This window comes from Triticum aestivum, chromosome 3A (genome assembly GCF_018294505.1).
Source record: "Triticum aestivum cultivar Chinese Spring chromosome 3A, IWGSC CS RefSeq v2.1, whole genome shotgun sequence".
NCBI classification, from domain to species: Eukaryota; Viridiplantae; Streptophyta; class Magnoliopsida; order Poales; family Poaceae; genus Triticum; species Triticum aestivum.
In genome coordinates, this window is record NC_057800.1 from 730,495,765 (window position 1) to 730,513,689 (window position 17,925).

The window sequence follows — 17,925 nt, forward strand, 5'->3', positions numbered from 1 at the left end:
TTCTTATGAACAAGTAACCATAAGAACAAGAAGAAAAATTCAAATTGGCGAGAAAAATAATCACAACCAAATGGATCGCAGAACACTGAAATTCCTAAACTAGGATTACGGTTCGGTCTGCAAGTTACAACCTGCTGGAAGAATCAGCAAACATACACATCTGAACGATTCTGCGTCTGCCTTCGTGGCAAAGCTGCTTGCTTCAGAACACACCTATGATACAGAGCTGAAAATGTAAATGGGACCAACACGGCTCGGCCACAGAAAATTCACCGTCGCCGAAACTGCTCTTGCCTATCACCTATTCTTTCATAAGAGATAAAACATCCTGATTTGAAGATCAGCTTAAACCAATGCCTACTTGCTACCTTCACCACCTTAATCAAATCCCCTCCAGGCAAATTACACTAGAAGCTATTTCATCCTCTCATGCAAAAACAGTAGGGCTGCTTTTTAGGAGCACATATTGTAAGTTATTTGCAGGCACAATACAAGAAGGCTAACATCAAACTAACTGGTGGAAAGCTTTAACAACACATAAGATAGAGGAATGTGGCCGTATGCATCGCCCAGATGCAGAGGCCGGGGGTCATCCTCCTTTTCTAAAAAAAAAGACAGAGGAATGCTGAGACTGCGGCAACTTAGCTAGATAGCATAGTCTCAGAGGGTTTACATTACAGAAATTTTCAATTGGTTCTAGGGACAACTTAGCTAGATGGACTACACAGTGATTGGAAGCATAGTTACCTGATTTGTACGAATCGAACCAATTCACTAGACGCTGGGTTCGTGAATCGGAACATGGCATTCACTGGACACCTTTGTCACAAAATATCCAAGGTTGCATAAAAGGCAACAAAATAAAAGACAACCGACTCACCCTAGTCTAAATGGGCAAAGCTCCCAACGAACTAAAGTTCAGGAAAAATGACGCTGAAAGCACAAAACTGGCTAGGTATGCAAATACTATCGAAATCGTATAGCGATCACAGTGGTTTGTCTCGCATAGCTCAGGGTTGACGATGAACCTAGATTCGCCAGCTGACATGCAAGCTGCGACGAAAAGAGTTACTGCTATCACCTGTAAAGAAACGAAATTAACTCAAATAGATTGATACGAAATAGAAAAACAGAGAAGTGCGAACATGCATGCTTATACCCCATCTCCAGTGGCAAAGAACCGATCCAGCAAACGATGCCGTAAACGACGCTTCACAAGCAGAGCTTACAGGTCCAAAATGGCCAGTGCCGAGCTCCACGTGCACAACAGACCAGCAACTGCAGCAACAAAGCTGGCCAAAAAACAGATCATTAGTTTGATATGTAAAAGAATTAAAAACGTGATTTTAGAAAATAAGAGAGAATGCTAACATAAAGTAGGGAACGGGTGCGGAGTCGGTGATGGTGGTGGCTATGACAGCAAGTGAGATGCCGGCGCAGAGGGACTGAGCACACTGCAAGACATGGCCAAAAGGTGTACCAGGTTTCCCTGGCACGTCGTTCATCCTAACATTGACGTGTGGCTGCTGGCCCACCGGAACCTCCACCGACATCGGGCGCACGGTTGCACGACTCATTTTCCTTCCTGAAAATAACAAAAAATTTAACTGAATCGTGTTAACCATATCGGTGGATAGAATAAATCATAACAAAACACCTTTAAAACATAAAAAAATAAAATGTTCATTAATAAATACCTCCATGCTTTAGCACTGGTTCGTGCCGAACCGGTACTAAAGGGGGGGGGGGGGCTTTAGTCCCCACCCTTTAGTGCCGGTTATGGAACCGGCACTAAAGGCCTTTACGAATCGGGACTAAAGCCCGATTCTGCACTAGTGATACATGAGCTTCCGCTTTTAACCAGGTTACAGTAGGTACAACTTGCGTGTATTTTCAAGAAACTTGCAAATAAATTATATACATCACAGCTCTGTTAGTGACAACAATGGAAGGCAACCAGACTTGGTGCATCCTACAAACCTAAAGTTCCACAACACACTACATAGACAGATGGCAACTAAAATAACAACTCCTTTGCAGTGGGATCATAAAACAAAAATATTTATAACTGAATCATAAAGTAATCACAGTCTCGAGGACTGCTGCACTGCAATCTTTTCAAAAGAATAAAAAATGGCATTTTTTTAACCTCAAGAGAAGTCTCAAGTACTAAACAATGACCACATTGCTGTTTCTAGTGAACTCTCTGCTAGGGATTCGACACCCATATTGGAAGAAGTGCGCAAGCTGCAGGCAAATACACTTTGGTTCCTGGTTGTATATGCACCCTATATGGGGATTTTTTTAAATATTTTAATAAAAAGTCAAAATAGGTAAGAACTATTCTGAAAAAACACTTGACTTAATTTTGCACTGATATATAAATCTCGACGAAAAAAACAAAAGTTGACCTCACAGCAAAAAAGACAAAATTTATTTGCTATTATAGGTCACTATTCACACTATTTTAGCCAAAAAATTGTCTTTTTTGAAAAGAAGTCAACAGGATTTTTTTTGTGGATTTTATTTCTCACGAGTACAATAGAAGGTCAAGTTTATTTCAAAAATATTTTCAGGAATTTTTGAGTTTTTGTTGAATTACTAATTCTTTTCCCATATAGGGTGCAAATGTCCCCATAGACCAAAAATTCCCCTCCGCAAGCTGCAACCTTTTTTGGGTGGTTTGGAGGCGCCGGACTAGGAGGGAAACAGGAGGGAGATCTGGAAGACGAGGGAGGCCCTGCGCCGGTTGATGGGGGGCGAGGCGGCGCTGGAGTGGCTGGACGGTGCGAACGACGAGGAGGCGACGGTCGATGGTAATGGCAGCGGCGGAGTGTCTGGACGGGGAGGGGGCGGCAGGAAGTCCCTTGGGCAGCGCTGGAACGGGAGGCGCCGGTCAATTGGGGATGTTCGCGCCGGTCAAGTGGCTGGACGGCGACTGGGCGACCCTCAGCGGGGAGGGCGACAACGGGTGCGGCGACGGACCGGAGGCGCATGATGCAAGAGAAGGGGAAGAACGACGACCGAGTGTTGTTGTTAGGTAAAAGTTTGTGGCCGGTGCGTCGGATGAAGATTGGGCCGGTCGCACATGGCACGTACGATGCAACACATTGATCGAACGCTTCCTGCTTCTCACACGTTGTACTACGTTGTGTCCTGTGGGACCCGCGTACCGCCCACATTTCCCTTATCCATCCACGCACTCATCCATCATCTCCCTCCTCTGATTCTTTTCCCCACACCCCTTTCTCCGCCATGGCTGCCACCATCAAGACATCGATGAGGCTCGCCTCCTCCCCTTCTGCTATGCGGTGGCCGTGGCCGATGCCCACCCCGGCCCCCCTTTTCTGCCCTTGTGGCCCTGCGCTCCCCCCTCTTCTTCCCTTTCTTTTTGTGTCCTATGGTGCTGCGAGCCTGCAACCCGCCATGGCCGTAGCTCCACCTTTCCCCGGTGATGGCTGCATGTGCAAGAATTTTTGCTGGAGCCCGCATCCGCATGTGCTACAACCGGCCACAGAATTGCTGCCACCAGCCACAGCATCGCCGGTGGCCACCGAGCGGCGTTGTCATGTGCAGGGAACAACCCCCAATTTCTTTTTGCTACATCAGTTTTATTTTTCTGCTGGAATCAGCATCAATTTTTGCTGCCACCATCTCATTTTTTTGCTGGAACCACGGATCTTTTTTTGCTACCATCATCTTTGGATTTTTGGTGGAAACGGCCAAATTTTTTGCTACCATCGGCTTTGTGTTTTGCTGGAGCCAGCACACATTTTTTTTGCTACAACCATGTGGGTTCTGTGCCAGAACTAGAATTTTTTGCTACAACCGTTGTCGATTTTTCCTACAACTGGCAAATGTTTTTGCTACGTTCAATTCACGGCGGAGCTGTGCCTGTGACGGCAACGATGATGATCTTGCTGGAATCGTCGTTGATTTTTGCTACAAGCGGCGAATGCTTTAGCTACGTCCATTCATGGCGAGTTGTGACCCGCGGCGACGACAACAATGTTTTTGCTACAACCGTGGATGCTTTTTGGTACGACCGACGTTTATTTGCTACATTCGTTTTATGGTGCGACTGGTGGCCATTTTGTTCTTGGAAACTCATGCAGCAAGTGTCGATAGCGAGGGCGGGGCGACGCACCAGAGTGCTACAACCATGGACGGCAACCGAGGCGAGGTACACTGCGAGCTTGCCGACGAGTGTTGCGGCCGGCGATTGTTGCCACCGGAGCTGCAACTCCGTCGTATATGCAGCTGCATCTGTGGATCCGGCGAGGAACGCAAGAGGCGACGAAGATGGTGATGCGGCCGGCGGCAGCGAGGCGGCGAGCGCCGGCGGCAAGCAAGGGCAGCGGTGGTCCAAAACGAGGGCAGCATGGGTCTGGGACTGTGTGCGGGATCCAGCGAGCGGCGGCGGTGGCGCTAGCTTTTTCTCCTCTTTTTTTCGTGGGGGAGGATGACAAAAGAGGAGACAGGACAGATCTGACGGTTATGCCCGTCCAGATCAAACGGCTCTAGGTGGACCGACCGAAATTGCGCCGGTGCGCCGGCGCCTAGCAACGCCCTTGTTAGGGATTTTGACCCTTCGCTGGCCCATCCACGTCACAAACCAGTAGCTTGGCTTGCCTCCGCCCAGTAGCACTGACTTCACGCCCGCTTTTTTCTTTTCTTTTCTGTTATAATTTTTTAAGTTTCCAATTTTTTTGTTTTAGTGTTTCTATTTTTCTTTTATTTTTTGAAGTGTTCATGGCACATTTCAAAAAAATTAATCATGTATTTGAGAAAATATTAAACATGTATAAGAAATATTCTTGGTGTACACGAAAAATATACAATGTGTATGAAAAAAGTAGTCATCAACACATGCATTTTCAAAAAAAAATGCTAATCATGTATTTAAAAAATGTTAACCTACTTAAAAAAATTTGTTTGCATGGTTTAATACAATGTTGATAACTTACAGAAAATGTTCGTGCCAACATAAAAATGTTCCCTGGTATAGGATGGTCAATGCAAAAAAAATTAAAAAAATGTGTACAATGTAAGTAAATGTTCCGTATCATTAAAAAATGTACATGGCATTTTATGGAAATATTCCCCATTCCACAAAAAGCTCAGAAGATTTTATACAAAGCCCGGTGAAGCAATTCCTGAACCATCTGCCAAGCACTAGCTTGCGGCATTTCCTTTCTTCTAGAAAAACTTGCGGCATTTCCCTTTGGCATGCATTTTGTTTTTCTTTAGAACTTATTTTTAAGGGGATTTTTTTGAGAACTCGTTTTCCTTAAGTGGTTTTTTCAAAACTCGTTGACGTGCATTTCCTCAACTGGCGCTGAAGGCGCTCTTAGCTGGGCCAGCTCATATAACACTATATTCTGAAACCTCCGCGTTCAAAGGCAAGCAACTAACCACTATGCTATCCAATTAGGTCGTGAAACGCTTCCTGTTTTACATCTTTTACTAGCACATATGCTCGTGCGTTTCAACGGGAGAGATATTTTTTTTCCGAGAAGCATCGGAGAGATAATTGATGTGTCCATCAAAACGGTCTCCATAGTGGTGGGGCTACAGAGCGAGGAGCTGCGATGTTCTCATGGGTCATGTTTGGCCCACGAGATCTTAATAGTGATGGGGTTAGTCAGATTGGTGGCCACCACCCAACTTGTGCCTTTTTTTTCTTTGTGTCCGCCACCGTGTCTAGGTTGTGGTTGCCTCCTCATTTTGTGGCAGCACGGCGACCTTCAGGGCATAGTTGCTTCGACCACTCTCTCCTATGATGGCGTAACAGATATAGTACAAATTGCAGTGAATCCCGTTTCATTGGTATAATCAACAAATAACCAGGTAGTACCTACTTTACCAGAGTTTATTCTCTGTAATTATTTCAGCGATCACTTGCCCACATATTTTTAGTCAGAGCCAAACCAACATATCCTCTTTATTGCCATGTGTCCATAATTTCTTTTAATTATATTCAACAAAAATAATCTTTTTTATTGTCAACTAGGGCCTTGCGATGCAGATCGACTGGACGACAGAGACCGAGGGACTGAAACTGGTCATGAACAGTAAAAGTGTTGTAAATATTCAGTTTCGTCAGGCTTGGATCCTGACACTGGTCATTTGCATGGAAATGTGTTTTTTCTTAGATGAAATTGCTACTGCATATTCATTCATGACAGAAACTCCAGTTCTAGTCTCACGGTCTAACCATACACATACATACAAATTGTTTAACCAAAACGTTTCATATATCAGTACAATTGCAAGTACCAGGATTGGATCTGATGAAAAAACAAAACATACAGTACATGTTGAGATTTGATGAGTATGAAAACCCTACCTTTGCTTGACGACTGGCTTGGTGATGGTGTTGATGGAGCGTGCCATGAAGTGGGCGGGGATCCTTTTTCTCCTCCTTGAGCTTCGCGTCAGGTCCATGTAGGGGTCCTCCTGCGATGAACACATCCGTCAGAGAATCCAATCGAAGGAAAAAGAAGGTAGGAAAGGAGAGCAAATCGAGAGAGAGGGGCGGACCTTATCCCTATCCCATATACTAGCGTCGGAGCAGCGCAGGTTGTGGGCAAGGAGCTGAGCCATGAAGCGTGCCATGAAGACCTTCCGGTGGTCCTTCTCCTCACGAACTTGACGAACACAGGAAGCATGTCTGCAAACTCGAATTGAATCGAATCAGAGAGAGAGAGAGAGAGGGAGGGAGGCGTGGGGAGGAGAAGAGGGGAGAGATAGGGGACCTTGTGGGCACCATGGATTTGGAAGCGCCATGGTGGATCTGGCCACGGCTGCCCTGCTGCTTGATTTGGACCGGATGCGGCGGCGGCTCTGGTGGGGATGCGGGTGCGACGTGGATGAGGAGGGGCGGCGGCGTGCGTCGGAGGTACGAGTGTGGGGAGTTGTCGATGGGGGATTGCGTGGCGGGTGACCATGGGATTCAGAGGCGGCGGTGCTGGGTCGAGGCGTGGATGGGGGGTGCAGGGGCGGTTGGGCGATGGAGGGGATGGGGGCGGTGGCGCTCGGCGGGGCGGAAGGATGTGGGTGAGTCGGCGACGGCAAGATGCAGTGCAGCGGTTGATGCGGGAGGGAGAGCGGCCAGAAGCAGTGTAGAGAAGGGGGAAATGAAGGCCGCGTCGCCGCGGTGGGCTTCAAGTGACTTCTAAAGTTTTCGTTCTCGCGCGCCTATTTGGGCCTCAATTCTTTCGTATCCGTGCGGTCACCAACAGCGCGCCGGCGCACAGGCACACCGAGATTGGGCTGGCCCACTTGAAGGGACCAGGCTAACTGTGTTTATTCCGCGGGAAAAAAAACCATAAAAGCGAAGCTCACGCTAGCCACTAAATCGAATGAGTATTAGTGAGCAATTACAGCGCAATCCCTTCAAGACTTTACAGGAGCAGGATATTTAATGCAACCTAATTGTTTACCAAACCGTATGGCTTTTGGAATTATTTCAACAAATTTTCAAAAACACGGAGAAGTTTTTGAAACAATGTGAACAAAATTTGAAATTTCAGTATATTTCTTCTAAGAAAAGGTGAAAATGGAAAACACAAACTTTCAAATTATTTGAGCAAATTTTCTAAAAGAGCGAACAGTTCATTTGAAAGTGAACATTTTTTGAAATTCCTCGAACATTATTTGAATTAGAGAACAAATTTTGAAAGCATTCGTTTAATTTGTGAAATTATTGAAAAATGAGACCATTTTTTGATTTTTGTTACAAAAGGAACAAAATTTGAAAATATGAAAAAAAATTGATTTTTCAAACAAATTTTGAAACTACCAAATATTTTTCCAAATTTTGAACAAATTTTGGAAATACAAACATTTTCTCAAAAGTTGTACAAATTTTATAAATGATAAACTTGGTTGAAATTACCGATTTTTTTTAAAACAAGCGAACAATTTTTGAGATTCTAAATAATTTCAAAAAACATGAAAATTTTCTAAATTTCATATCAAAATTATAAAGAATGATTTTTTTTGAAAATGGTGAACAAATTTTGTTATATTAGAATATTTTGGAAATATTGAACATTTTTTGAAAAAGAAAGAAACTGAAGAAAAAAGGAAATAATATAAAAGTAAAGAGAAACAGAAAAAGAAGAAGGAAAAACGAAAAATAATGAAAAATAAAAACGAAAAAACAGAATACAAAGGAAAAAAACCTGGTTGAGAGAACCTACTAGAAGGTTCCCAAAACCGGTCGGGCGCAGTGTAAAGTTGGAACTGGGCCGGCCCATATCTCGTCACTAGCAACCTGGCCCCTGTGCGAATGCCCGACAATTCGTCGCAGCGAGCGGCGAATAGGGTTTTCCGGCAGTGTGTTCGCCCGTAAATGGGATTCGGGGCAATTGGGCCAACCCTAAAGATGCCGACAGATTGCCTGCCCCTGTAACTACACCATTCCCGGCACATACATTGACCTATATAGTCTTGTCCGGCACATAAATCAATGGAGGCAGTCAATTGCCCCCAAATTCTTGAACATTCTTGGCAGATAGTTGCCCCTAAACTTTTGACATGGTGTAGTTAAATTTTCTGACGACCCATTACCGAACCACCGTGCTTCGGCTTTTTATTGACGTGCATAGCTAGGATCATTACAAGGTCCTCCTTCTCTTGAATATCAAATTCTTTGTCAGAAGAATCAAGGATTAACTCATCTACAATATTGAATTTAAACTACTCTATAAATCTACAAACAACATGCACCGAATTCATCTACAAAATATGAAGTTGAACCAAACATTGCAAGCGTTTTGCCAAATACCCTGTGGGCGCCGAGCGGCAGTGGGAGGCCGGGCACTGTTCATCGGAGGAATGGCGCACTCGAGGGGTGGTGACGACGAGAGGAGGTGGAGGAAGCAGCGGCGACGCGTGGGGATAGGTCGGGGAGCGTCGTCAGGTCGCCGAAGCAAATGGGGAAGTGCGGGCGGCAGCGCTAGCGCCTGGATCTTGCTGTTGGTGGAAGTCGCGCGCGAGTCGTCGCTGTGCAGCGCACGGGAGCGGGCACACGAAATAAGCGACCACCACACCATGAAAAAACTTAACGGTCACTTTATCTGCCGGGAAAACTAGCTAGTAGAGGCAGACTAACTACAAGGAATATGCCTTTGCCAGCAATTGCAAACTGCGAAAGTCCCGTCAGGAAAGATAATTACTGGCACTTAGAAGAAACCTCGGCAGTTACTTTGACCTGCATGACTGAAGCTTTGCCGGCTAGCACCATTCCCGACAAACAGATTTTTGCTGGCAGGCTAGCAATGCAGGGCAGTTAGAACAATTCCCGGCAATCGATGTGCCCTTAATCAAGTACACTGCCAACACACAAATCCCCTTCGAGTTCAGCCATCTCTCCACTCAATTTTGTACAATAATCTAGAATACAATGTAGAGTAATTAAAGTTGCATCAACTGAGACATAATATATATATCTCAACAATACATCATGTCTACATACATACATTGGTATACACTTTGTAGGTTCACAAGTTCAGTACTACATCACATCCAAAAGGACAACAATCCATCGTGTCTACATACATACATAGGCATACATTTGTAGGTTCATATGTCCAGTATTACATCACTAGATATATACCATCTGTTTTCAGTTGGAGCATCTCCAACAGCCGCACAACGCGCGGCGCGCTAAAAAAGCATTTGCAGCGCGCTGATCGCCAGTTTTTGCGCGGCGAGGAGCGCTTGCTCCAGTGGTTGCTGAAAAGTTTAGCGCGCGCAAACCGCTCCAGCAGCCTCTGCAAAAAAACTACGTGCGCGCTCTCGCACAAACAACATATGCACTCCAAATACAACCAAGAAGATCAAACAGAAACAAAATAAATCAACAATAAATAGTTCAATTTTATTATTACAACTCAAGCAAATAGCTTATCTTGCAATAGAACAAATAGTTCAACAATACAACATCAACATACAAATCATGATGGTCTTTATCGGTCATTCCATGCCCACCACTCCTCGATGAGATCCTTCTGAAGATCATCATGCGTTTCCGCACGTTGAATGGCATGATAGGAGGCAACAAAATGGGCCACCTTGGCAGCCTTCCGCCGCACTCACACGGGATGTCCCAAGAGCTCATACTGAGAGTAGTCTAAATCTTGGACACGCTCATTCTCGATGATCATGTTATGCATGATCACACAAGCGTGCATGATGTACCAAAGCATCTTTTGATCCCAAAATCTAGTCGGTCCTCTCACAATGGCAAATTGGGCTTGCAAAATCTCAAAAGCTCTCTCCGCATCTTTTCTAGCCGCAGCTTGAGCATTGTGGAAATCAAGATTTCTCTCACCTTCTGGTTTTTTCAATGGCTTCACAAATGTTTGCCACTTTGGGTAGATGCCATCCGCAAGATAGTAGCCATAGTTGCATGTATGGCCATTTGCTACAAACTGCACCGGTGGCAGTTCACCTTTTGCAATCTTATTCATCAGTGGTGACCGATTAACAACGTTGATGTCATTCAAAGATCTAGACATTCCAAAAAAGCATGCCAAATCCAAGTCTCTTGATCGCCCACCGCTTCAATGATTATAGTGGAACCCTTTTTTTGGCCATGGAATTGCCCATGCCATGCCTTAGGACAGTTTTTCCAATTCCAGTGCATGCAATCTATTGAGCCAAGCATACATGGGAACCTGTGAGCTTTGTTCATCTCCAAAAGCCTTGCGACGTCTTCAGCATTGAGAGATCTCAAATACTCCAGGCCAAACACTTGCACAATTCCGACTACGAAGCACTTGACACACATGATGGATTGACTCTCACCCATGGCCAAGTGGTCATCAACTAGATCAGCCGGAATACCGTACGCCAACATATGCAAAGTGACTGTCACCTTCTGATAGGTGCTATGCCCGAGCTCTCCAGCGGCATTCCTCCTTTGCTGAAAAAACCGATCATGGCTCGCTAGTTTCTCTGCAATGCGCCTGAACAACTTCGTGCCCATCCTAAATCAGCGACAAAAGTACGACTCGGGGTATGTGGGACTCTCCACAAAATACTCATCAATCTGTTGTGGGCATCGATCCTAGCCCTCCAAATTTTCTGCCGGCCCATAATCGAACCACTGTGCTTTGGTTTTTTATTGATGTGCATAGGTATGATCATTGCAAGATCCTCCTCCTCTTCAATATCAAATTCTTCTTCGGAAGAATCATATTACGGACTCATCTACAATGTTCAATTTAAACTAGGCTATAAAAACTATGCACCAAATTCATATAAAAATGTGAAGTTGAAGCAATACATACCTTGCTAGCGTTTTGTCAAACACCTAGCTTGTGGGCGCCGAGCGGCAGTGGGCGGCCGGGCGCTGTTCGTCGGAGGAATGGCGCGCGCGAGGCGCGGCGGCGACTGGAAGGAGATGGAGGAAGCAATGGCGGCGCAGGGATAGGCCGGGGAAGCACCGGAATGGTCGCCGGAACAAATGGGGTGGTGCCGGCGGCGGCGCCAGCGTCTAGGTCGGGTAGGTGGAAGTCACGAGCGGCCGCTCGAGTGTGCGACGCGCGGGAGCGGACGCAGCAAGTAAACGGCGCACGATGGCGTTTCGGACCGCGCGGCTGTTGGAGATGCTCTTAGAAACTAATCCATCCTAGAGTGCTACTTCATCAGATAGATACTAAAATGTCCATAACTTCTTTAGATGCTAGAAATAGATCCTTTTAGCTCACCGAACACACATCTACGAACTTGTGACTGCAAGAGTAGTATACTAGTGACCTGAAAAAAGAAGCAACCAATTACATCATCTCACAAGTATTTAAGTTCGAGAGTGCATTTTGAAAACCACCTGAAAAGACAAGCTAGTCAGAATTATATTACTCCCTCCGATCCATATTAATTGATGCTGGGTTGGTACAAAGTTAGTAGAGAGTACAACAGTTATTCCCCTGGAAAATATACGGACACGAGGACCATATACACATACCAAACATGTTTTATGAACAACAGTTAATCCTTGACGTGTCCCAGGATAGCATTCACGTACCAATCATATCAGTCACCAAACCTTCACCTTGAACAAATACAAAGAAGAAAGCAAGCATCACATCGACGCGAGGAAGCCATGCAGCAAAACTCTCGACAATAAACTTTACTAGAAACTAACGCGCGCTTTGCTGCGCCATTCTTCAGTCCTGGGCTTCACATTTCCCCCTCCTGTTAGCCTTAATGCAACCTGCAACAGATTTGGGATCTGAAAGCAAAAAAACATCTACCATTTCAAAAAAAGCTACAACTGAAAACTCGGAAAGAAGAGAAGGAGGCAGGACATCTCTAGATCAGTCTAGCTCTGCCTTTGTCTGCACCATTGGTTACCATGAGCAAAGATAACTGAAGTTGCTAGGAGGGTCCTCCAATATCTTTCTCAAATACAGAAAGATAACTACTGCATTCATGCAGTAAGCAGGCTCCACACGCACCATATCTGATCTAGATTGTGCATCCCGAGGCTAAATCTCGGATAACACCAGGCTGAATTACTACTCGAACAACCTTGTTCAAAGAACTAAAATTAAATTGTAGCACACATTTACAAAAATTTCTGAAATTATGCATGGGTGAACTTGACTCAACTAAACGGAACTGAAATCAAGCTTATCTCCAGACATCACACATATATCGCAGGGGATGGAACTTCTGAAGCTCCCACTCTGAATTACTGCAACCTGGACACCATGGTTAGCTGATACTATGTTGTATACCGCCAGGCCAAATTCTAGTGCCCTTTTGCCATAGTTGCTTCACACAGGGGTAAGGCATCTAAAACATGTGCAGGGGTTGCTCTCACTTATCAAATACCCACATGAATTAGATAAAATTCAGACTAAGCAAAATATACCTGAGAAACTGGGCGAAAAAAAGCTAAGATATGTTCCCTAATAGATTAAATGAACATACGCATCATTTTCTCTTGAGTCAGTTTCCATAGCTATTCCAACATCAGCAGATGACAAAGACGGTGCATCATTCATTTCATCGTGAGCGGTTCGCTGTTGTCAGCAGAAAAATATATAACTGATGTAGAAGAAAATGACATGTATGCTAAAATCATACAACCTTGTTAAGGTCCAAATTGGAACTTCCGTCATATTATCTGCAAGTGACGACTGTAGAAAGATTTTAGTTTTGAATTGTAGTTAGATATCTTTTCTTTTCAAAGTAGTGAAACACAACAATTTCACGGCAACCTATTTTGGAAGCCCATGGAGAAGTGAGAATATGAATGTATCAGCTATAACATATAAATTACCATCACAACTCTATGCCCTCCCCTCCCAAAGTTAATATATATGCTCTCCTTTAAAAAGAGTCGATATGTATGCCCAGCTTTTCTTGTGGAGCTAGGGAGAGTTTGTTTTTAGTCCTGCTAAAAAACTTTATTAAGATTTTCGCTGCTTCTTTCCTCATAATACATATGTTGTGATTAGAATCCAATAAAAATACATATGTTGTGATTATTTCCCCCGTAGTCTGTTTATTTTATTTTTGCGGGAAAGACTTCCAATCTATTCATCTTCAATCATGGTAGTGCAACGAACACTAGAAATAATAAAAATTACATCCAGATCTGTAGACCACGTAGCGACGACTACAAGCACTGAAGCAAGCCGAAGGCGCGCCGCTGTCATCGCCCCTCCCTCGCCGGAGCCAGGCAAACCTTGTTGTAGTAGACAGTCGGGAAGTCGTCGTGCTAAGGCCCCATAGAACCAACGCACCAGAATAGCAACCACCGCGGATGAAGAGTGTAGATCAAAAGGATCCAACCTGAAAACACACGAACGGAGACGTACGACGAACAGATCCGAGCAAATCCACCAAAGACAGATCCGCCGGAGACACAACTCCACACGCCCACCGACGATGCAAGACGCATCACCGGAACGGGAGCTAGGCGGGGAGACCTTTATTCCATCTTCAGGGAGCCGCCGCCGTCTCGCCTTCTTGAGCAGGACACAAACCCTAACAGAGCTCGAAAAAAGATCTAAAAACAGAGCCCTCCCACCGGCAAGGGCCGAAATCCACTCCGCCTCCATGGCCATAGGGCCACCGGAGACGGAATGGACTGGCGCCGGCGCCGGTGGGAGGCAGAAAGCTAGGGTTCTTGGAGGCGGCAGCTAGTTGTGCGTCCGTGTTCAATGCGTGATTTCGTTGTAGTCTGTTTATTAACCAGGAAAAGGAAGAAAATTACACATGTTGTATTTGAGTATACAGATTATGATAGTAACCAGAGGCGGAACCAGGATTTCTCAAAGCCTAGGGCTAAAACTAAGTGACTAAAAATAACGTCAAATACCAAGCATACTGGCGTGTGTTAGAAGTATGTCAAAAATTAACATTAAAGATGAAATATAAATTCATTTTACCACGAGGGAAAATTTAATGAAGAGTTGCTTAATTTGAGGCCATCGTTTCTTCACTAGCAATATTAGAAGGATCGGAGTTACAAACAGAAAATCGTGTATTTAAAATCAAGACAATGTACATAGACCAAGTCAATTGTTCATACGAATAGTGCCAAAAAAAGGGAAAACTTAATATACCATTATCATGAAGTGCAATAGGTAATAGCCCCTTGCATTTCCTCATTCGGTTTATGGAGACCGGGGTCAAGATTAATGTCATCTGGATTAAGCTCCACACATGTTTTACTTATTTGCATTACTAGCTCCGGCTCCTGCTGATTCTGGTATTGTTGGATGTAGGCTGGTGGGAACTTGCTTCAAAAGAAATTTAATCGTGTGTGCGTGCGTCCGTGTGTGTGTCTCCTCTTTATCTTGGATTTCTATCATTTTTTCTTTTAACAAATAACTAAAATACAATTGACTAAAGTAATAGTACAATTTAACATATAGATTTAAAAAGCTAGATCAAATCATCCATAGGAAAAATACTCCCTCCGTTTTAAAATAGATGATCCAATTTAATACAAAGTTGGGTCGTCTATTTTAGAACGGAGGGAGTAGATGATACAACAACTTTAAATACCTCTATAGCCAGTTGTGGAGGCGGAGCAGAACAAGTGAATTGGAGATGGCCAGAGCACAGAGGGGGCTTGCTGCGACTGCGATGCGGCCACGAGGCCAAGCACAGGTCCAGATCGTTCAGTCTGTCGAGCCGTCCAGGAGGATGAAACGAGGCACCGAGTCAACGAGGGATCTTTTGATCGACAATTAATGTAATTTTTCTGGCCGATCGATCGATGCCTTTGGAATCACAACCGACCAATGAGGCCGTGGGCGTGGCTTCCTGCTGAGCTAGTTAGTTGGGCTGCCGCTGAGGCCTTGGGCTGGGTATTCACGCCTGGGGCTGGGCCTCTATAAATGTGAAAATCTGAAAATTTTCTACTGGATATAATGGCACTAGTTGGGCCACGCCTGGGGCTATAGCCCTAGTTGCCCTAGGCCCAATTTCGCCCCTGATAGTAACACATGCAGCACTTGCATGACAACACATTGATCAGACAGTTTTGGTGGGGGAGTAAACAAGGAAAACGGAAGCCTAGTTGGGTGGCTTGGGGCGTGATGACTCTACCGAAGAATCTCGGTGGTCTGGGTTTTCGAGACATGGAGATGTTTAACTTGGCGCTTTTAGCTCGGCAGTCTTGGCGCATGCTGCAAAATCCACAGTCTTTGAGTGCTCGGATCCTCAAAGCAATCTACTACCCTGATTCGGACATCTTTGGGGCAACCCTGGGTTCTCATCCCTTGCAGATTTGGCGAGCGGTCCTCGACGGCCGGGACATAATGGTGCAAGGCTTGGTTCGTAGAACTGGAGATGGAACATCAACCAAAATCTGGGAGGACAACTGGTTGCCGAGATCACATGCTAGGAGGCCAATGGCTTGCTTAGTTGATGAACCGCCGAGGCTGGTGGCTGAACTGATTGACCACACATCGTCTACCTGGAACGAAAACTTGGTGCGCTCGGTGTTCATACCGTTGGATGCGGAGGCCATCCTACAGATTCCACTGTGCACGAGACAAGTTGATGATTTTTGGGCTTGGGCCGAGGAGCGAAGGGGGTTTTTTTCTGTCCGTTCGGCATACCGGATGATTCAAAGGACGAAGCTAGGCCGGGAAGCATGGCTGTATGAGGGGGAGGCTCCTCCGACTCCCATGTGGCCGAGCAAGGCTGGACGGAGTTATGGCGCATCAGGGTCCCTTCCAAGTTGAGGTTCTTCTTGTGGAGACTAGCCAGAAACTCGATCCCTACAGCTGCACTTCTCCACCATAGGAACATGTCAACCTCCAGGGCGTGCTGCTTATGCGGGGCGGAGGATACATGGCGTCATGCTTTTCTAGACTGCTCGGTATCCAGGAGTACTTGGGCACTGTCATCGGATGCTGTTTTAGACAAGTTGAGCACATGTACTGAGGAGAATCCAAAGAAGTGGCTGTTTATCATGCACGAAGCTCTCAACCAAGATGACTTTCTTGCTTTTGTGGTTACTCTCTGGGCGCTGTGGAATTCACGGAGAAAGGCTATGTATGAAGATATCTTCCAAACCCCATTCGCTATTCACAGTTTTGTAACATCTTATATAGCAGAGCTACGGGCACTACAGCAGCCAGGAGAGGTCGGCAGAAGGGTGGCTCAACGGAGGCCGAATCATTAGCTTGCACCTCCGGAGGGATTAACCAAAGTTAATGTTGATGCAGCAGTGGGAAGAGTGAATGGAGCAGTGGCAGCGGTCTGCAGGGACCAAGAGGGTGTGTTCTTGGGAGCATCGGCCGTAGTTTTCCCACATCTGTCAGACCCTGGTATCCTAGAGACACTCGCCATCAGGGAAGCCCTGGCACTTGCGGATGATCTTTATGCCAGAAGGATTCACATTGCATCGGACTGCAAGGTTGCTGTGGATGATATTCAACATTCATACAAAGGAAGCTACGGCAATTGTGCATGAAATCATGCAATATAGACTATCTTTTGAAATACGTAATATTATTCATGAATTTAGGAGCTCGAATATCGAGGCTCACAAACTAGCAAAGCACGCTCTATCTCTGGGGTTTGGCCGCCATGCTTGGTTAGGCCAACCCAATGAACTTGATTTCGTCCCTGTAAGCATTGTGACGGAGTAATAAAGCTTTGCGGTTTGTCTCAAAAAAAAAGGGCAACTCAAAAAGTCCAGATGCAGGTCCTGTGTATGCTCTATGCCTCCTTTATTTATTTATTTCATTGATTAATGAGACGAAGATAAGTGTGTTTATAATCACAAGTAACAATACATAACTTGGCAAACTAAAATACAGCCGAGAGACAAATGGAAGGAAAGTAGGAAACATACCGCAAAGTTTCTTCATAGCTCGTCCTACACGGTACCCCTTATCTGTGTCGTTGGTCATGCTATAGAGATGCGTGCTAGTAACAGCATCAGCAGTAGTTTTCTATAGCCACAGAGAGTAATTAGTCTGAAAAGACATGGCTACGTGAACAGTACCAAGATTCCCTCCTAGGTCCACCCGCCCCCCTCCGTTCCATCTCGCACGGCTGTGTCACTCAAGCAGGGCGCCAGTGATTAAAGAGTGGACAGATGCATCTGCATGTCGGCTGCAGTGCTAGCTCTTGTGATGTCGGAGGTCTATCTCAGCCTGCATGTGAGTGAGAAAGAGTGGGGCTGTACCTCGTTAGGAGAGAGAGGGAGGAGAAAAGGTGAGCAGATGCGTTTAAATTATTTTTGTAAGCCCATGCCAAAGGAGGAGAAATGGAAGGAGGGTGAACACGCTCCTCGTAGGGAAGCGAAGAGAGCGAAATCAACCTATCATCATGCAGATATAACATTTTTTTTGTGTGCGTTGCATGCATGCATGCAAATATTAGGAGCAAGTAGTATTTACTAATTTTTTTTGTAATCAGCACGCATGATAA